This window comes from Oryctolagus cuniculus, chromosome 7 (assembly GCF_964237555.1).
Source record: "Oryctolagus cuniculus chromosome 7, mOryCun1.1, whole genome shotgun sequence".
In the NCBI taxonomy this organism is placed as follows: domain Eukaryota; kingdom Metazoa; phylum Chordata; class Mammalia; order Lagomorpha; family Leporidae; genus Oryctolagus; species Oryctolagus cuniculus.
Window position 1 is genome coordinate 116,027,194 of NC_091438.1, and position 21,419 is coordinate 116,048,612.

A 21,419-nucleotide genomic window follows, 5' to 3' on the forward strand; every position below is an offset into this window, starting at 1 on the left:
GTGATCGTAATGGATTGTCATCTTTTCCTAATGTATCCATGGGAGCTTTTGGGCTTTAAGCTCTGCCAGCCCTCTAGTGCAGCCCTGTCTCCTGCAGCTCTGTGATCTGAGCACTCAGAGCAGTGCCTGCAACATTGGAGAACTTAGGGAGGGCGTTCTGAGTTCAGCTCCTGACTTCATGCCTGGCTCTCTTGACTCTGAGTGAGCTGGGATCACCATGCTGACAGATGGCCTTCTAAACACACGTGCACGCACACCTGCATTCACAATGCCTCCCAACACCTGAAACTGCATCAGGCAGAGCCCAGCATTTGGCTTGCTTGGTGCAGTTGTTTTGTTTTTCTGCTACGGTTTCTTCTGTTTTTCTGCCTAGGATCAGGCTTCTGTGCTGAGGTTCTGTGGCAAACGTTTAGAGAGATAAGATTCTTTAATTTTCCTGAAGAGGGGTCTATTCATTATAAAATGCCAGACAGGGGGTGGGGGCCAGCTTGTACTCCAGCAAGTTAGTTGTGACACCAGCATCCCATCCCTGAATGCTGGTTAAAGTCCAGCTGCTCTGCTTCTGATCCAGTTGCCCGATAATGTGCCTGAGAAGGCAGAGACATGGCCCAAGTACTTGGACCCTTGCCACAAAAGTGAGAAGGGTGGAGTCCCTGCTCCTGGCTTCAGCCTGGCCCACACCTGGCTGTTGGGGTTATTTGGAGAGTGAATCAGCAGATGGTAGTTTGGAAGTCAGTCAGTCTCTCCCCTCATCCCCCGTGTGTGTGTGTGTGTGTGTGTGTGTGTGTGTGTCTCCCTGTCTCTCTAGCTCTGCCTTTCAAAGAAATGGATCAGTCATTAAAATGGCAGGGGGTGAGGGTAAGGACACTTAGCATAGCAGTTGAGATCCTGTTTGGGATGCCTGTATCTCATGTCAGGGTTCCCACTCTACTTCTGATCCAGCTTCCTGCTAATGAACACTCTAAGAGATAACAGGTGATAGCACAAGTACTTATGTCCCTGCTACCCCTATGTAAGACCCAAATGGCGTTCAGCGCTCCTGGCTTCTACTTGGCCCATGCCCAGCTATTGTGGGCATTTGGAAAGTAAACCAGTGGATGGAAGACCAGTCTCTCCCTCTTTCTACATGCCAAATAAAAATAAATAAAACAAGATATAGGAAAATAATGTGACAGACTTAACAATCAGCACAGTCCCACTCAGAAATCCCTGAAATCATGTGCATGTCGTGAAAAGTGTGGAAAAAGGATTCAGGTCCAATGATTTTGACATAAACTTTTCTTAAAACCACTATAATTCTTGGATTTAAATTTTTTTTTTTTCATTTTACTTCAAATGCAGAAAGAGACAAATACCTTCCATGCGCTGGTTTACTCCCCAAATGCCTGCAATAGCTGAGGCTGGGCCAGGGTGAAGTCAGGAGCCTGGAGCTCAATCCAAGTTTCCCAGGTTTTAAGCAGAACCCAACTACTTGAACCTTCCCCTGGTGCCTCCCAGAGTTATCAGCAGGAAGCTGGAGTGAGTAGAGCTGGGATTCGATCTTGGGCACTCTGATATGGGATGTGGGCTTCTGAAGTGGTCTTTTTACTGTGCCAAATGCCTACCCCATCCAATTCTTGGATTTTAGCAGAGTATCAGTTATATCTCTTGCTTTGTCTGAGATCATAGAAAATTGAAGCTAAAGCTTGAGACAGTAATTACGTAGTTAACCTTTTTAGAAAAGATTTATTTATTTATTTGAAATTCCTCTGTCCCAGAGCCTTCGTCAGCACCTCAGCGTCACTGACCACTGGCGGAGACACCCTCAGTAGCACAGCAAAGTGGATGTATCCAGGGCTTCGAGAGTCCCAGGAAACACTGGTTGTGTTTCTTGAGAGTCTCACACACCCTAGGCATCAATTATGGGAACGAAGTTTTGTTCCAATTAGCTACAGCCCAGGTACAGACAGCAGGCAGATTCAACTCTCTCCTTCCCTCCCACACAGTCACTCCTTCTTGTCCTAGTTTTCACCCTCCTTGGCCCACCAACACAGGACGCTTGGCTGTGGTAATGAACCTTTCTCATTCTTCTTGCTCTTACTACATCTTTGGATGCTTGTCTGTTTATTTTAATTTGAACTTGTAATGCCCCCTTCTTTGAGCTCCATTTTTCTTAGGATCATGCTGTTCTCTCCTCTACCCTATCATAGAATCTCTAGTCCAAGATAAGGATTAATCCCACTCACTCCTAAAAATATGCACTGCATCTCCTTTCCTGGTCAAGGCAGCTTGGAGCTTTGCCCAGCGGCTGATCTCTCCTGTGATCTTAAATATAGGGGTGTATTTTTATGTTTGAGTCTCTGAAAGTCAACAGCAAAAACGCTTACTAGTGGGAAAGGATAAGCAGCTGGAGAGAAGGAATCACTTGAGCCACACCTTGAAGGCCACACAGGATTTAAACAAGCAGCAAGGCCATGGAGGCCCCTTCCAGGCAGATCATTGGAATCCTTCTGAGTCTTGAGTCCACCCTGCTTCTGCTCAGCGACACTCAGGTGGTTCAGTTCCCATCAATTTCCATCCTGGGGCGGGGGTGGGGGGCACAGGTAGTGTTCATTTCTGGCCACTGGTATCACTGCCTGAGCAGGGCAGAATGTGTCTGCTGAAGTGTGTCCCATTGCTGCCTTCATTATTCAAGACTTGTGGCACTCTGTTAGCCTTTGGACTGCAGGACAGCAAGCGGAGAGGTGCAGGCCCAGGCTGCTGAAGTGCTTCTTTCAGACCCTATTATGCTGCAGACACTGACCTTGGTTGAGACTTAACCCTCACTGTCAACTGTTTCAATGACACAGACCTCAACCTTAGCTTGACTCATGTCACTTCGCCGTGAGAAATGTTGAGTGCTTTTCTTCCCCCTCTCCTCATCCTCCCCTGTAATAGTCTTATGGCTGAAAGAGGTCTCTTATCCTTCACCTTATAATTGTCTAGTTTAAAACCCTTTTATGTAGTTGTATGAGGCATAAAAGACTTCTAATTATCAGTAATGGCCAGTTAGTACATTCTAGAAGTGTTTTTTTTTCCTTCAAAAGAAATTCTTAAAAGTTTGGTAGATGGCAAATTGAAAGGACTGTCAAGTTGATAAGCTGAATTTGACGTTAATTTCTTTTTAATGAAATAGATTGAGAAACAGAATTGAATGACGAGATCTCCACCGCCCACCAAGACTCTCCTAATTTTCTGTCTGGTCTTCGTCAGTAACTTCAACTTTCTGAGATTCATTTTTCTCATTTGCAAAGTAGAAAAGGAAGCCATCCTTTACCAACACCTTGGGACCTCTGTGAAACTTAAAAGCAGTAGGTCCGAAGGGGCTGAGGGGTTGCTTTTGTGGACCCTTGGGGAAGTGAAGACCCAGGGACAGCACCTACCAAGTTGCTTGCATGCATTCTGTGGACTGTTATCTGGCTTCAATGGAAGAAAGAAATTTCAGGCTAGCTGAGCTGATTTTTCGGAGGAGAGCATCAGATGAATTTCTATAAGGGATTCCTATGTTGTGAAGAGAACTGCCCAAGTGAACCTCATAATTATTCAACTGCTCTAACATTCCAATTGCCAGCGTGTTCTTCTATGGAGGCCAGCATTTACCAGGTCATCTTGTTCCCAGTATCTCAGCTGTTAAGTCAGATTCCCCACCACCCCATTCTTGTCTTGACCATTGTCACCTTGACTTTTAAAGTAACCCACTCTGGGACTGGTGATGCGGCACAGCAGGTTAAGTTGCTGCCAACCAGCATCCTATATTGGAACACCAGTTCAAGTTCCAGCTGCTCCACTTCAATCCAGCTCCCTGCTAACGCACCCAGGAAGGCAGCAGAAAATGGCCCAAGTGCTTGGGCACCTGCCACCCATGTGGATGACCAGGATGGAGTTCCTGGCTCCTATCTTCAGGCTGTCCAGACTCTCTGTTGCAGCCATATGGAGAGTGAACCACTAGATGGAAGACCTGTCTCTCTCTATTGCTCTACCTTTCAATAAAAATATAATTCTTAAAACAATTAAAAATAGGCCAGCACCGCGGCTCACTAGGCTAATCCACCGCCTTGCGGCGCTGGCACACCGGGTTCTAGTCCCGGTCGGGGCACCGGATTCTGTCCTGGTTGCCCCTCTTCCAGGCCAGCTCTCTGCTGTGGCCAGGGAGTGCAGTGGAGGATGGCCCAAGTGCTTGGGCCTTGCACCCCATGGGAGACCAGGATAAGTACCTGGCTCCTGCCATCGGATCGGCGTGGTGCGCTGGTTGCAGCGCACCGGCCGCGGCGGCCATTGGAGGGTGAACCAACGGCAAAAAGGAAGACCTTTCTCTGTCTCTCTCTCTCACTGTCCACTCCTGCCTGTCAAAAAAAAAATAAAAAATAAAAAAAAACAATTAAAAATAAATTTTTCAGAGTATACTCTGAAACACACAGCAGTAAGTTATGGTGTTGCCCTATGAACTTAGTACTTTGGATGCAAAGAAGTCCCTGTGTATTACAATGACTGAGCAAGCCCTGGGTACAGAATAGGTGCCCCACAAACCTGTCCATCCTTCATTTTCTTCTGCAGAGCTTACGATTAGGGCTATATATTTTTCTTTTAAGGTGTGTCCTGAAAAGGAGTCGTACTGCAAGAAACTGGTGATTCAAACCCTGAAGATGTCATCTAACATTCCAACCTATGATTCAGTCCCTTTGTTTTATAGCTCCAAGTCACTAACCGTGGGTAGTAGGCATTGGAAGCCCAATTAGCTAGGCAGCATGTAACTGGAATTTACTGAGCATCTGCTGGATGCCATGGACAGCATGGGCTCTGCATCTGGCTTACCTCTTTTGCAGAAATCACAGCCTAGGAGGTAGCTGTCATTTACATATAAAGAAACTTAGGCTTAAAGAGGACACAGGTCATAGGACGCACCCTCTATGACAAGGCTAGTAAGGGGCAGAGCCAGAATTTAAACCCTAGGTTGTTCTGACACGAGCACCCACACAATTTCTGCTATCGCATGCTGCCTGTATAATTGGCAAACACCACCTTACTCTTTTATTAAGACTTATTTATTGCCTTGTACTATTGCCTTGTACTTGACAGTTTGTCCCCCAAAACTGTGCTTAAAAACATCACTGTGGTTTTGCCTCTCTTGGAGACCCCTCCAGGCCACTCTAGCTGGAGGACTTTGACTCTAATAAATCTTGCTTTTAAGTACAAAAAAAAGACTTACTTATTAAAAAGGCAGAGCAATAGTCAGGTCTGGGCACCCAGGAACCATCCAGGTGTCCTATGTGAATGGCAAAGAATCAGGCACTTGGGCCATCATCCTTTGCTTTCACAGGCACATTAGCAAGAAGCTGGATTGGAAGCAGAGTAGCTGGAACTATAATTGGCAATCCAATATGGGACGCAGGTGTCGCCTCTGGCAACACCACCTGACTCTTATCTGAATCAGTACTCAGGCCTTGGGCCCTTCTTTCTAGAGACTTTCTATGAGAATTTTCCTCACGGGGCCCAGAACTGCTTTGCTGACTATGAGCACCTGTCTCCTCCTTTAGACAGAGTTCCAGGCAGACCTGCCCATGTCTAATTCATTCCCGAACCCTCACTATGCCTGGCACACTGCTTCCTTCATCACAATGTTGAAGAAATGTTTGTGAACCCTCCCCCCAACTTTCCCAATGAATCTCATTGAAAGCCACCATCTCTGATGCTCCGTAAGATTCCTTTTGTCCCATCTCTCTCTCATCCTAAAAATGCCCTGTGCGTTTGGCTGATTCTCTCCTTGCTCTAGGTTTCATCGTTTCCGCACTACAAATGTTGCAAAAGTCAATCTATTAATGTGAAGAATTGCAAGAATTCTCTCCATGACTGTTCCCTACTCTCCCACAACTCCCATCTTACATGGCAAATAAATTTTCATTCACAATTCAGCAGTTTTTTTTTTCCCTTTAGTTTGAAATCTGGATCAAGATGTTGTGTAATTGGATTAAATCTAGTCTGAACATTTGTCAGTTTCACTTCCTCATTAAGCACCACATTGTGGATAAATTATAATTATTGCAATGCAGTTAACATAGATGTCACACAAGAGGAGGTCGCACTGAAGAGAGGAGGGAATCTGAATGTGTATTCCTAGGAATGGCATAGAAGGCTGTTCCTTTTGGTATTTCTTGGGTGGGCTTTCTTTTAGTTATACCTAACCAAAAATTGTCCTCATATAGAATCCTCAGTTCCTAGAGTTTGAGAGTTAGCAGCAGCATTAAAATGAGGTAATCTCCAAGGAAAAAGAACTGCTAGAGAACATTTGCCATTGGTGTGCATGCATCCTCCTTACTCTGACTTCATCCCATTCACCTGCAGCTCCAATTATTAGAAAGCCCTCTTTTCATTTGAGTTCCTTTGCAATTTCTGTTCATTGATTTAGCAAACATTTATTAAGGACTTCCTTCCTGCAGACAGCACTATTAACTAGAAATATAAAGATGAGTGAAATATGCTGTGTTAGAATCTTAGTGGTTCCAAGAAGAAGGTATACATATAAAAATTATTACAATAATGTCATCAAGGCTATGTACAATACTCTATTGGGAGCATAGTGGAGGGGCAATAAACTTTGCCTACAGGGATTTTGTAAGGTTTCCACTTAGGGGATACAGTGGGGACAGAATTTTAAAAAATGATGAGAGTCTGTCATGGAGAAAGGGAAGGGACAGTATTCAGGAAGAGGGAACTGAATGCTGAGAAGCACTCATATACAGAGACACTTCCTATGTAGGGGCTGATGGTGGGACCACAGGACACCCTCCTGGGAGGAAGATGAGGATGCAGGGGGAAGCTGGTGCCAGCCAATGCAGGGTCTGCACTGCGGTGCTGAGAAACTGCGATCTGTTGGGAAGTCACTGATGCCTGCAGGTGGTGGAGCAATGCTATTAGAGTTGTGTTTATCTGCATCACTCTGGTGACTTGTGGCAGGTGGCTTGGCAGGTGGGGAGAGCATTAAAAAGCTAATGGAATTATCTAAGTGTATCCATCAGGGCAGAGCCAAGGAAAGAGAGCCCCCATGCCAAGTGGTTTAATAGAGGAAATTTAATGTAGGGAACTAGCTACAAAGGTGTTAAAAGAGGGGAACAAACGAACATGTGACTGTGGTGATGCTCAATAGTGGTGAAAAGTGGCTAGAAGACAAAGGAAGGAGATGGTGTTGGCACAGCCCAGGAGCTGAGGCTGCCAACAGGACAATGGGACACAGAGGAAGCTGCCCAGTGGGAGCCACAGTCATAGAAAGAGAGGCTGCCTAGTGGAAGCTAAACCCACAGAGGAGATGGCCACTGCCAGAGTTACTCCCCGAAGAGCCAGCACTTCAGTCCTTCTGGCTCCCTCCCACCATCCAGTTTCCATCCACACCTGCGGTTGACTACACCTAAGTGGAAGTGGGTTGGCCATTGAGTTGACCATACTTGCTGCTGGTCTCCTAGAAGAACAGTCTTCAAACATTTCACAAACCCAGGACCCTCTATTTGTGTGAAATGTGCCTAATAACCTGCTGTAGAAGCAGATAAAACAGGAGATGTGATTGAAGCCGAGTTGGAACCTCAAGCCCTACCCACCAGGAAGCCTTCCTCGTAGACATTCTAAAGGACAGAACATGCCAGAGGAGAAGAGATCCAGAGAGGATAGCGTGAAAACCACTGTCCAGACAAACTCATGCATTAATCCTATGGGTATGGAAGTGTGGAAGTCAGATAAGGAGATCCTCTGGGATATTTCCCATCAGAGACTCTGATCCACAAACACTGAGTGGGAGGCTGTAAAACAGGAAGATCATGGGAATTTGAAGTGAGCCAGAGCCTTGTACTTCGTAGCTGTGTGACTCCTAGGTAAATTGCTTTAGTTTTGGGATTCTTAGTTAACCAGTTGGGGAGAGCCCTTCCATAGATTATTGTGCAGATTAGAAAGAGGTACAACAGGCCAGCGCCGTGGCTCAATAGGCTAATCCTCTGCCTGTGGTGCCGGCACACCAGGTTCTAGTCCCGGTCGGGGCGCCCGATTCTGTCCCGGTCACTCCTCTTCCAGTCCAGCTCTCCGCAGTGGCCACTGGAGGGTGAACCAATGGCAAAGGAAGACCTTTCTCTCTTTCTCTCTCACTGTCCACTCTGCCTGTCAAACAAAAAAAAAAAAAAAAAAAAAAAAGAAAGAAAGAAAGGTACAATTACTGTTGTGTTTGTCATCAGTAATTGGAAGGCAATGTGGAATTGCAGTTAATAAAATGAGCTTTGTAGTCTGCCTACTTGGGCTTGAATCTTTCTTCCTCAAATACCAACCATGCAACCTGGGCACAGGTTTTTTTAAGACTTCTCTGTGTCTGTTGTGTTCACCTGTAAAATGAGGATAATGACCATGGTACCAGCCTCATGGAGTATTTTTGAGGACAAAATAACGTAATGTAAGATATTTATATTACCACCTGGCACATGGTAAGTTTTGAATAAATGTTAGCCATAGTATTCTTTCTATAAATTTTTTTTGATTCAATGAATGCATTTTTTCATAGATACAGCTTTAGGAATACAATGGTTCTTTCCCCCATACCCCCACCCCCAACTCCCATCCCACCTTCCTCTCCCTCTCCCATCTCCTTCTTCATTATGATTCATTTTTAGTTTGACTTTATATACAGAGGACCAACTCCATGCTAAGCATAGACTTCAACAGTTTGCACCCACACACACACAACATATAGAGCACAGTTTGGGAACAAAATTTGCAGTCGATTCTCATAGTACAACTCATGGATGGAGGTCCTATATAGGGAGTAAGTGCACAGTGACTTCTGTTGTTCCTTTAACAATTAACACTCTTATTTGTAAAAGGAAACTTCAACATGCAATTATTAGAAATAAAATTCAGATCAGACTTATTATCATTCAGCATGCTCTTAACTTTCATTTTTAAACCTGGTTAAAACTGCCACAGCTCCTTTATCATCTATCCATGTTATCTGTGTTCTCCCAAGATATTTAAAGTCCATTCATTGCTTTTGTCCAGATACCAACACCTCCACCACCATCAGCCATAGTATTCTTATGGACTGTTAAATGGACAAATAACAAAATCAAGTGCTTTAGCAGATACGAGTATGAGTAAGACTCGGCTCTGCCACTAGGGTGCTTTTAGTCTACTGGAGGAGCTGTGTTGGTGCAGAGTGCACTGGAGTGACTCCAGTTCTCTATGCCCAGGCAGTCTTGTCAACAAGATTACCTTTGATTGAGAACCCGGGATGGAGCTGAACAGGCAGGGGAGAACCATAGCCATCTGACCATGTCTTAATTCTTTTGGGCTGCCATAACAAATCACCATAGACTGAATTAACTTTTTCATGGATCTGGAGGCTGGAAGTCCAAGATCAACACGTTCCTGATGAGGGCATCCTCTTTGGGTTGGAGACCACCAACACTTCACTGTGTTTTCAGATGGCTTTCCTTGATGTATGCATACAGGAGGTATTTTTCTCTCTTGTTTTCTTATAAGGCCAGTGAACCCATCATGAAAGTCCCACCTTCGTGATCTCATTTAAACTCTTATCACTTCCTAAAGACCCTCATCTCCAAATACTATCACTTTGGAAGTTAGGGCTTCAGCATATGATTTTTGAGGATATAGAAACATTCATTCTCTAACAAGTAGGGATCACATGCAATTGTAGCTACCAAATAAAGAGAAACTCCTAAGCAGGAGACTGCTCTGGGCATTTAATAGGCTGTTTCAGACCATCTGGAATAAGCAGTAGGTCTCTTCTAACCCATAGGGATACTGAGGATGAGAGAAGCTAAATCACTTAGCACAGCTAGAAGAGGCACAGCTAAATCTCCAGTGCACCTCTCTGTGACCCTAAAACTAGGCTGACCTGGTTTACCATCCAAACTGAAGCACTTCGGAAAGTAGGGACGGATTTGCTGTTCACAATGATGACATCAGGACAATAAGCATAAACAGGTGCTGTCTCGGGCAAACCAGGGTCTAGAGCCACCCTTCTCAGTGCTGGTGAATGTTCTTCCTGCTGGGCCAAGCTTCCCCCAAGACCAGAATAGACCAAACATGGGCAGGAGGCTTCTATTCATCTAGTTCTTGAAACCCCTTACCAGTAGCTCTCTCTACCTATGCTGAAGCAATGATGATACCGCCTCCAGGATCCAGGTGTCCTGATGCATCCTTCAGTGTGCATAAATTGGATTACGTGGAGATCTGTTGTGCAGTAAGAAAATGTGATTGAGGGGTATCTGCTAACTGCTGCTCCTGCTGCTGTGGGCCTGCCATTATTCCTCTAATACAGATCATTAACATTCACAGAACCTTAACTACAGCATCTCTAATGAGCAGAGCTATAGTATACAGCTTCCCTATAAATATCCATTGATGCTGACACTCATTCTCTCTAGGTATGGTAATTCAGCTTTTCTGGATAAATCATCATGTGGAGGTTCTTTCTCCTTAGCTGCCATTGCTAGTGGTTGCAGAAGAGTAATGCACAAACTCTAGCTTTTAAAAAATAGAGCAAGAGCTAAATGAGGCGATCATGGGGAATAAGAAAACAATATACTGGTGAAAATCCCAACGTGAAGGAGATGAAATTTGCTTCTGCAGTGATTTAGAAAGGAGGAGAGAAACCATCATTGCTGAGCTATTGCCAGGGCCCAAGGGGTGTACTTCGTGCTTGGCAAGCCGTATCTAGTTCAGTGAATCTAGAGACTGCATTGCATAACAGTCATCTGTGACCCCTTTGAAAATGTAACTCCCTGGGCCCCAGCCCTACAGATCTGCTTTTGCTGCCTTCAGTTTGCTCTGTACTACTCTATAAAGGGAGATTTACAGAGCACCCTAATGGATTCTGATCTTCAACGAAGTTCATCTAGTTTAATTAACATGACAACTATTACTTCTTCTATGGAGAAGAAGATGGAGGTTGAGATACTAAGGGGAGAGGGAAATAAAGTCTTGCTGTGAAGGATAAGTCCTTTACTTCTGTACGCATGCATAAGGAATATCTCATGTAAGTGACATTGGCTGTCTCCTTTTACAACACTTTTTCTCTTTCTACCTCCTAGTTTCCAGCTCACCATGGAGTTTTCTCAGTATGCCCCCATGTTTCACTCCAGCAGGTTAGCTGTGTTGCTGTCCTCTCTAGTAGTATTGCTCTTTCTCAACATTGCTGCTGTCAGCCCAGTGCTCAAAGGTTTTACCACCCTTCCATATATTGTATATATACACACACACATATAAATCTTATAACATTACCTCTTTGTTTATTTATTGTTGTTTCTACTGTCACCCAGAAGATTCTAGCCCCCTTCCTCCTGCCATTATTAAAGGGAAAACACTTGCCATATAATCTGACCATGTTCCTCCAAGGAGGATTGGGTTATAACATAGCAGGACCATGGATGGCCGCTCCTTTCAGAACCTTTGCCAATCAAAAGCATGCGTTGTCATCCCCTTTGTGTCTCCTCACTATAGCATAATAGGTAAAATCTCATATTCCAAAGCTACCCCACTTTGGTGAAAATACTAACTCTGCCATTTACTGGCTCTGTGATCCTGGGCAAGTTAATTAACCCTTCAATGAGTTTTCTCCTCTGAAAGTAAGGACAGCAATAGCACCTAGATTTGTTGTGATAAGCAAACTAATATATGATAGCACATAGGATACTGTTGGGTACATACAGAGGAAACTCGTTCACAGTATCAACTATAATTACTACTGTCCTACATGACTTCTGCATGGGCAATAGAAGATCAGATCTTACTATTGCAATTTGATTCATCCCTTCCTCTTTAGCCCATCATGGACTGTGTTTGTCTTTATGGATCTGTCACAATCAGAAAAATTATTTCCACCACTGTGACCTAACAAATGACATATGGACAGGGTTTAATTAAAAGAGTTTTTCAAAGTAGAGCTTTTGCAAAAATGTGGGTGAAAAGGGTCTCTCCTCTTGGTGTCATCAATGATACCATCTTCATCACCTAGTTACATGGTTCTTAAGAGATAAGGTTCCAGTGCCAGAAACCAGAGCTCCTATGCTAGGAGTACACAAAAGTATCTCTTTACTTGTATCTTAGTTTACGTGATACTTGAAGGTACCTCCTAAAACCACTCTGGTCACACACATACTATTCTGTTCAAGCATTCTTTCTCTCATCCATTCCACACATGTTCACAGTGTGTCAAGCCCTGTGCTAGGCTATGATGTTATAGAAGTCATATCAAGACCCATTGCTTCCCCAGGTCACCTTCCACATACAACCACCCAAACAAAGCAGTCAGAGCTCAGAACAAAACCTAACAGGGCAAGGTGACAGGAGCTGGGGTCTGCTCCTGTGTTTAGGAAAACAGTCAGAGAAGGTCCACCTAAGGAGGTAACACCTGGGCCAAGACTTGAATTAGGAGATGAAGAGTGTGCCAATGATAGTGAAAGGAAGAGGATGAATCCTTGAGGCCTGTGACTCCTGTGGAACAAAGAGAACACCGTGTGGGTCTGAGCATGGTGGGACAAGGGGAGGGCGTGGCAGAGAGGAGCTCAGAGAAGTATGGTAGCCCCAGTGTAGATGGTCTCATAGGCAGTGGTAAAAAGTTGGATATTATTCCAAGTGATATAAAAGATCACTGTGCCCATATCATGGGAGATAAACTTAGAGGGACAAGATTTTTAACATAGTCTAAGGCAAAAGAGAATTCTGCAGAGGATACAAAGAAAAGGAGATGCATTTGGGATGCATTTTAGAGATGGAACCAGCATTTCTTCATCAGATTGGATGTCAGAGTGTGGGAAAGTCACTGGTAAGCATCTAGATGTGAGTCCGTGCCTTCACAAAAACCAGGAGACAAGGAAGAATAGGCTTGGAAACATCAAAAGGCTTTTGGATGTATTATGTTTCAGAGGCCAAAAAGTATGGGGTACAATTCACCCACCAATTGCTACCAATCAAAGGGACAATAAGATCATGTATTGGCAAGACTACCAGCTGTGTAGAATGCCCCTGCTTGCCACCACTTTGAGTGACTGATACATCTCATTAATGGGAGGAGCTTGAGGGGTCGGATGAAAACAGCATCCAGACGTTAGATGGGCTAGAAGAGCAGCTTATCCCTATTCTTATAACTTTTACTGGAACATCTCCCTAGTATTTCTTTGAAAGGAAAACCGAAGGAGTTACCTTAATTGTAGAGCCCCATTTGGTTCAGTGACAGGGTGGGTATGACATGCTTTCTAAAATTTATATTAGCAAATGCCATATGTCTGAGTGTGTATGTGTGTGTGTGTGTGCACATGCATGCATATACACACTGTGCATTTGAAAGCACCATATGGACTGCCATACCCTGGTATAATAAGTCATGCTAACACCAAGTTTCTTTCTGTTCAGCTTTTCATTCCATTGTATAAGCAGTTTCACCCATGTATTCATTGCTGCTTACAATTTATCAATTCCGTGTAGTTTCCCACTCTGTGGTAACCACTAGACTATCTAGGCATTAGGAATACAAAGATGAATAAGACAGTTGCACATTCAAGTAATTTAGACTCCTTCCAAGGTCGTGCATGAGCTGTGTAGAGGAGAGAGAAACTAATCAGCTGGACATGTGCGATGCCCATAGAGGGGTCACCTAACCCATCCTGAGGTCCTGGTGGAAGGCTTTGAGGAGGTGGGTCTCTAGAGATGTGACTCTCCACTTGATGAACAAGGATGCAAAGGGCAATCAGTTAGTGGGAATCTCTTATGCCAAGTCCTGAAAGGGTATAAAAGAGACTCGTTACAGGGCCTGTGAAATGATGACACAAAGCGGCAGATGGTTTGTAGGCTGGACAGTCAATCGAGACAGTTGAAGCTGAAGCTCTTTGGGATACTCTTTGGACTTTGAACCCCGGGGCAGTCTCCCAAGTGTAGTCTGTTGTTGCATATTTCCTCACTTGATCCCAGAGCACTGTAAAGTAGCCACCTCCTTGACCCTTTCACATATGAGCAAGCCCAGATTTCCCTGGGGCCCTTGTTTCCTTCTTCTAACAAGTGAGCCTGGTTTCTATGCTTGGACTTTGTGCTTCCTCTGGGCCTGTACTACTATGGTAGGGTTCTGATAAAGAGTAACTAGGCTGGGAGTTGGGAACTTGGTGTGCCATCCCAAATCCGCCACTGTTATCATGCTCTTGAGTAGGCTTGAAGAAACTAGAGGGTTGAATTTGAGGTAGAGATTTTAGCATCTTCCATGTCTCTTCTGTAATTCTCAGTTTATGAGTCCAAGCTGTCATCACATAAGTACTACATAATCATCATATTCCTGAAGGATACTCCACTGAATTGTTGACTTAATTTGTGACCCAAATAAGCAGACACTCATGGAAATCTTACTGTGTATCAGGCACCTTGCCAAACTATTGCCTTAAGTCCTCTCCTGGGTGATCTTCAACACTAGCTCTCTTGTGAGATAGATACATCCCTAATGTCACAACAAAGAAAAATCCAAAGGATGGGTAAATAGTCAAATTCTATTTGCATAAAAGAATTCTTGTTTTGGTTATTCACAGTGGAATTGGCTGCTGTCTTATGCATAGCATTACAGCAGCAAAAGCAGTACATACTTTGAAAATGCTCAGTATGGTACCCTTGTTGTCACACTCCTCATGCTCTGACTTGAATTAGTACTCCCCAGTTTCCCCTAACTTGACTGTTACAACCCAGAAAAGACAGCGTCTGTGTCCACATGGTATTGGCACAGTGCCTTGTTCATACTGGGCATTCAGGAGAAGTTTATTAATTATTAAATTAAAGCCTTAAAAATCAACTGCAGCAAGGAGGAAGTAAGTAAGGAAATTAATTCCTCAGTATTAAAATCCACATTCCTCCGGAGGAGAATTGGAAAAACATTCTGCAGAGAACGGCTGTCAGAGCAGCAGGCAAAGCCCTCCTGACTATTTTTTTCCTCTGCTGTGACATCTCCTTGTGATTTCCTCTGATTTGCTCCACGTTTCAGCCTGAGCCTCTGCTACTCTTGCTTGATTTCAACTCCATCCAATATTTCTTGTTGCCGTTTGGATGCCATCTGGCCCGCAGTAGTAGCCTCTCCAAGAGAGACACGCCAATAAGGAAAGATGACTGACTCTCGAAGAAGTTCCATGCCCCCCTCCCAAAAAGTGTGTTGAGCTCCTGTCATCCTGCTGACAGCAGCCAATTTCCCATGACTGCAATTCTAATTCACTCCCTTTGCAAAGCACTGAACTGGCGCCAAGTCTTGTTAGGAGTTTCTGAGAACTTCTTGACTTTTTTTCCTAATGTGAAACTAGAATAGTGGATTTTTTTCAAAGGGTTTAGATCATCAAGCACAAGTAATTCCAGGCTTTTGGAAACCATTCCCCTTAGAGTCTTGATTTTCTGTGTATGCTTATACCTGTGCAATCTGTGTGTTCTATCAAAAACCGTGAAAGTGGTGAGGCCGTTTCACAGCCTACCTCTTCCCCTGACAGAGGAGCTAATGGAAAGAAGGAGAAAGAGGGGGCACCAGGCCCTAAAATCCTCCTTGTCAAATGTTCGCTCTGTGAGATGAGGTATTGGGTTGGGGCCAGACTCTGGAGCCCAGGAAGCTTCTGCAAGCGTATGAGAATGTAGTCATTCCCAATGTGAGTGGTAGTGTTTCCTCTTCATTCCTATTACTAGCTCCACCTTGGCCATGACCACAGAAATCGCTGTGTCATTATCTCTCCTTTTGGTCATTACCCACTATCCTTGCAACCTCTGCACTGCCACAGTCAAATCCCCAAGACCCCTACTGCCATCATCTCAAACTGTCTGCTCTGTTCACTTCCCTGAACCCTCAAGACTGGGTTGGGTACCATGTGTTTAATAATTATAATAAGGACACTAATAGTGGTATCTACTAACACACATAATTTCATTACTGCAAACCAGGCATTATTACTAAAGGTTTTACATGGACTATCTCATTTATAACACTAACGATATAATTGCCATTTTCTTTCTTCTTCACAATATAGAAGGACGAGATTGTATCCATAAATGTTTAATGAATTAAGGGTGCTTAAAAAATAGATGTGGAGTTAATGAATGACTGATTATCACAGTCCTGTAGCAGTTACTGTTGCCACTGCCATTGTCCAAACCACTGTCACCCTCATTTCTCAGGCAGCATCAGCATACCCTCATGTGTTCACTGTTACTGAGATCAACCTTACTTGGTGTCTCAGTACCTAGTCACCATCAGTGTGAAAATTGTACACCAACCCTATCCTCACGTATATTTTCAAGAAAATACTGGATGTGTTTTGGAATATTTGGGCATGAATACATGCGTCCGAGTTCTAAAATAGATGTGATGGATGGATGGATGGATGGATGGATGGATGGAAGGAAGGAAGGAAGGAAGGAAGGAAGGAAGGAAGGAAGGGGAGAGGATAAGACCAAGGGGTGGGTGGACGCCATGATGAGACAGAACCCCACCCCCACCCTGAGACCAGCAATGTCAGTGTGGAAAATCTTTGTGAATACCATGTCACACTTTGAGCTGCTGCCCCAGGTGACTTTGTCCCTTTCCTGGACTGGTGTTTCCCAGACTTTTGCCATAGCCCGGGCCTTACTTACCTATACCTACCATGCATATAATTCCACAGGCATCCTTTGCTCCCTTCTTCCTTTTCCACCTTCCCTGTCTATATTTTGGAAAGGGTATTGACACCGATTGAGATTTTACTCTGTCAGTTGCTGTGCTATTTTCATATACACCCATTTTCTCCTCCTCCTCACTCACAGCAATTGTAAGCATTGTCATCCCAGTTTAACAGCATAGAAAACTGAGGCTGCAATGATGCAGTGTGCCCACAGAAATGCCAGGGATGGAGCAACAGTTAGAATTGAAAGCTGCCGTTCCCCACATCTTTCTGCTTCCACTCCTCTCCCAAAACCTTGCCATTTCTCACTTTGAAAGTATTGAGTTTTTAAATGCTAGGGAATTGACTTGATATTAGTGACAGGTGGAACAGTCAAGAATCCAGAGTGAGGCTCTTTGGAGCTGTCTGCTGTTCATTGACATTAGCCCATTCAGGTCGCCTTACCAGCCTGAAAATATCCCTGGCCTCTGCCGTTCCCACAGTGCCTGAATAAGGCACCAGCTAGTTCCTGTCACCACAGCCCCTACTCAGATTTCCCCTTTTGCCTATTAAGAAAGGCCATTTCAAGGATCAGCTTAATTTTTCAGAAGCCAGATGTAAATATTTCATTGCCCAAGGATTTGTAGATATATTACTCTTGTGAGCACTTCAAGGGCAGATGTAACTTTCACTGTAAGAGTTCAGCATTCTCCTCCACCCTCCAATCCAATTGACAACCTTTGGGATCCTCCTGAAATGGTAGCTGGGGTCAGGAGGGCCATTAGCTGTTAAAATGAGGCCCAACTCTCAATCATTAGAGGGAACTTTTCGGTCATTGCAAAGACAAATACTTGAAGAAGCACCAGTTCCTCCATTAAATCAAGGCAGTGTGTCCAGCAAGATCATTGAGCCCCACATCGCAGGAGAGCTGGCACACTTTGGCACTAACTGGGATTCCGTTGCATCAGAGTGCTGATGAGGTTTCATGGGTTTCCACTGGAAGCATGATTCTTGACTTTCTTTAAAAAGCCCCGCAAATATCTGGCTCTTGCTTTTCTCAGGAAATGAAAACACATTTTCCATCCAGAAGGTGGCTGCTATTTTACAAACTGAATTTGATTTCATGACACTGTCTAGACAGTAAAGAATTTAATTCACCCGTAGGTAATTTGCAAGCAATGCAAATTTAAGTTATTTTTTAAAAGAAAGGGAGAGGATATATAAGGATGGAATATGTATGTCTAGTGTTCAGGAAGCACACAGTCTACTGAAAGTTGTTTTTTTTAAATAATTTTCAATGTATTTTACCTAGAATTATGCTATTCTAGTACAGTAGCCCCTAGGTATGCATGACTACTTAAATTGGCATTAATTAAGACCAAATAAAATGTAAATTTCAGCTCATCAGTCACACCAGCTGTATGTGAAATGCTCAGTAGCTACTCTTCTATTGGACAGTGCAGATGCAGAATTTTCCTCATCACAGAGTGTTTTGGACAGTGCTGTTCTAGAGAGAAAAAATCTATTAATATCAGTTCCTCTTTCCCATCTCAGTTCACCCTGTGCTTGCTCTTCAAATGCCAGAGTTTTTCTTGTCTCTCTGCCAAGAAGTAGGAAAGTGGCTAATGGTGGTAAAGGACACAAAACCCTAGATACCCTAGAGGGAATGACTCTTCATGAGCAGGTGTCTTCCTCATGAAGTCATTCACTAGGGAAATGCAATGTGCATTCAAATACCTGGTATTTTACTGGGTGTTATTTTACTTAATAACAGCCAACTTGGTTTAGCAACAAATCACTTAAGTTAATCCATTTCTCAATAAGCCTACTAATGGATCATTGGATTCATTCTTTTGCAGCCTTGATCCAAGTTCTGGATTCTGAGTTTAGATCTCAAAGTCTTGTGTCCTGTCTGACCATTTCTATCCACCCCTCAGCTACAGTGACTACTCACCATGTCTCTACCCTGTCTTAGCACAACAATAAATTTGTATTAGTCATCTTTGTATCTCCAGTGCCAAGCCAGGATGTGGCATGTGGAAAGCACCCAGTGAATGTGTGGTGAAGAAATTAGCTAATCAATGACATAATCAATCAAGAGCCTTTCAGTTTTCCCAGTGGGGTTTACACTGATTATTCCTACAGAGAGTTCATTCTTCAGCACAGTGATTCACAATCTGGCTGCACATTAGCACTACCTGGGGAGCTCTGAGAAACTCCTGAACCAGTAGAATCCAAATACCTGATGGTGGAGCTCAGGCATTGGTAGTTTTGTAAAGGCTCTCCCCAAGAGTTCCATTGTGCAGCCAAAAGGGAGAAGTAAACAGGTTTCTGATTTGGCAGCCTTTCATCCTTTTTGACACTTTCACCCCAAATTCCATCACATGTACCATCTTCGCTACAGGAGTCACGTGAATCTGGTCTTACTAATTACTTTACTTGGTTTTGGAGAGACAGTGCCTCTACTCTTCCACAAAGAGATGATGGGAAGGTAACCCCCTGTGGGGCTTGATCAATGTCTTAGTGAAGGTTCAGACTAGACCTGTGTCGAAACAACACCGGAGAATATCTTCTTTCAGACTTCCTCAAGAAGCTTACATTGGGAGTAAACTTGGTGTCATATTTGGTTTTTAAAAAGCAGAACAGAAAGCTATGTGCATGCTCCAAGAGTCAGTATGGAAAAATATGTCTATAAGAAAGCTTGGAGATCAGTGAATTGAAACGCTACTGGCCACTGTGGGTAAAGCAAGAGTTGGGGATGAGGGGGGATGAGGGACTGGGTCTCGGGTCCTGGCCATAAGAAATAACTGAGGAAAGTGCATTGGCTAGATGGATCTTCCCACCAGCTGCCTGAAGTGTACTGGGTGTCACTAGATCCTGCCCCCTGACCCAGATAGGAGGAAAGAGGTCAGAGCAATGGAGGGGCCAGGGTCAGAAGAGAAAGGTGCCCACAGCACCAGGTATGGAAGATCTCGATGGAGCAAAGATATCCAGGGGAGCCAGTGGCCAGGAGCAAGGCGAAAGGAAAAGACAGACTGAAGAATGGATACAGGGTTCCAAAGCCAAGGCTGAGAAAGCCAAGGAGTGTTGGGCATCACTTTACAAGGGATCTGGCCTGTGCTTTTGGGTGGAAGTGGTATCTAAAAAGGAGTCGCCATCAAGATTTTTATTCTTCTTTCTATTTCCAAATATAACGTCATAATAATAAAAGTGTTCACGTGCTTGTTAAAATGAGCCCCAAAAACAGACCAAGATGATATTAATCATAGCTCCTATTTATGTGCCAAACATCAAGCAAGACTGCACACATGCCTTGGTTCAGCCTCTCAGTAAACCTGAGACGATGTCTTCCCTACCAGCCCCATGTGAAAGATATGGGAACACTGAGGTTAACTGACTTGCCCAGGGTCTCACAGCTGGCAGGTGGCACAGGCAGGGCTCAGTACACATCTGTGCAGTTGCAAAGAGATGTCTCAAACACCCAGACCAAGCTGCATCAGAATTTACAAACCTCGCCTCATCCCACCTCCGCTCCTTGCCTCACCCAAGGCTTCCTCTTCTGTCACCAGGAAGGTGACAGGCTCACACCGACACTGGTTATCCTCCCACATTTTCATTATGTGGGACATGGTGAGGTTTTTATGAGACTCCACCATGGGCTGTTTTTCAAATTTATTTAATTCATCCATCATGCTCTGAAGCCATTTGCTTCTTTATATTGGACAGATGTAATGAGATTTTGGACACTAAAAAATGTTTTTATTAAAAGTTATGACCCAGAGCTAGTTGGTAGGGGCTCTGCTATAAATCCCTAGGAGTGTGTGGATTTATAAAGGATGTAGCGACATAACCTTAACCTTTCCGGCCACACCATAGATTACAGGATCACTTAGACTAATATCGTCTGCCTACCTATCCTCACCTCTGGCCAAATAATGATAATAACAATTTATGTGATTGTTTGACGTGGTGGTGGCTTCTCCTCTCTTTGTAGCTACAGTGGAATCCTGGTCCTGGTCAGCCCATGGCTGATAGAAACAGGTGGCTGATTGCAGGATTCCCTGGGGCTTTGCCCAAGGCCCTGCCTTAGTGGGCACAGGCACTTTGCTTCTGCAGCTCTGCTCTGCACCCTATGATGTGGGCCAGGGAAGTAACAATCATGGTTTTTACAGACAGGGCAAAGGAATTCCTGCCAAATGAGCAGCACGTGGAGGTGATAGGTGGCAGTTTCTCTACTGTTCACTGCCAATACGAAGCGTTCCTCAAAAATTGGGAAATGATGCAATTACTTCTGTTCATGCTTAAGATTGCCATGTTAATGTTAATAGTAGCAGCTTCACATTAATGCTCCACTTCTTGGAAATAACTCAAAGAATAATTTGCTTGTACATATAAGCCCAAACATGGTCATTAAAATATGGGTATAAATTAGATATTATTTAGATTATCTGTAATATGCAATAGGGCAGTCAAAAAGCAGAAGAATTAAATTTGGACATCCTCCAGTTACTTTTAAGAAAGACATGCATTCACACAGCACTTTGAGCAGTGCTGTGTGCTGGGCCCTCTGTCAGCTGCTGGGGATTCCGGAATAAACCCTGCACAGCCCCTACTCGTGGGAGCTCATCCGTCAGAGCCACAGATAATGTACTGAGGGTTTTACATGAGGATTTTCAGCACTGAAGGTCAAGAGATGGCTTTTCAGCTGGTTTGAAGAATTTGGTGAGCTTCGAGCTTGTGGAGAAGACAGTTTTAGGCAGAGAGAACAAA

General features: G+C 44.0%; 1 protein-coding gene across 16 annotated transcripts in view; it reads left to right on the forward strand.

Annotated features, from left to right (window-relative positions):
• Window positions 1-21,419, forward strand: part of DAB1 (DAB adaptor protein 1) — a 911,827-nt gene that overhangs the window by 850,056 nt on the left and 40,352 nt on the right. The window lies entirely within an intron of this gene.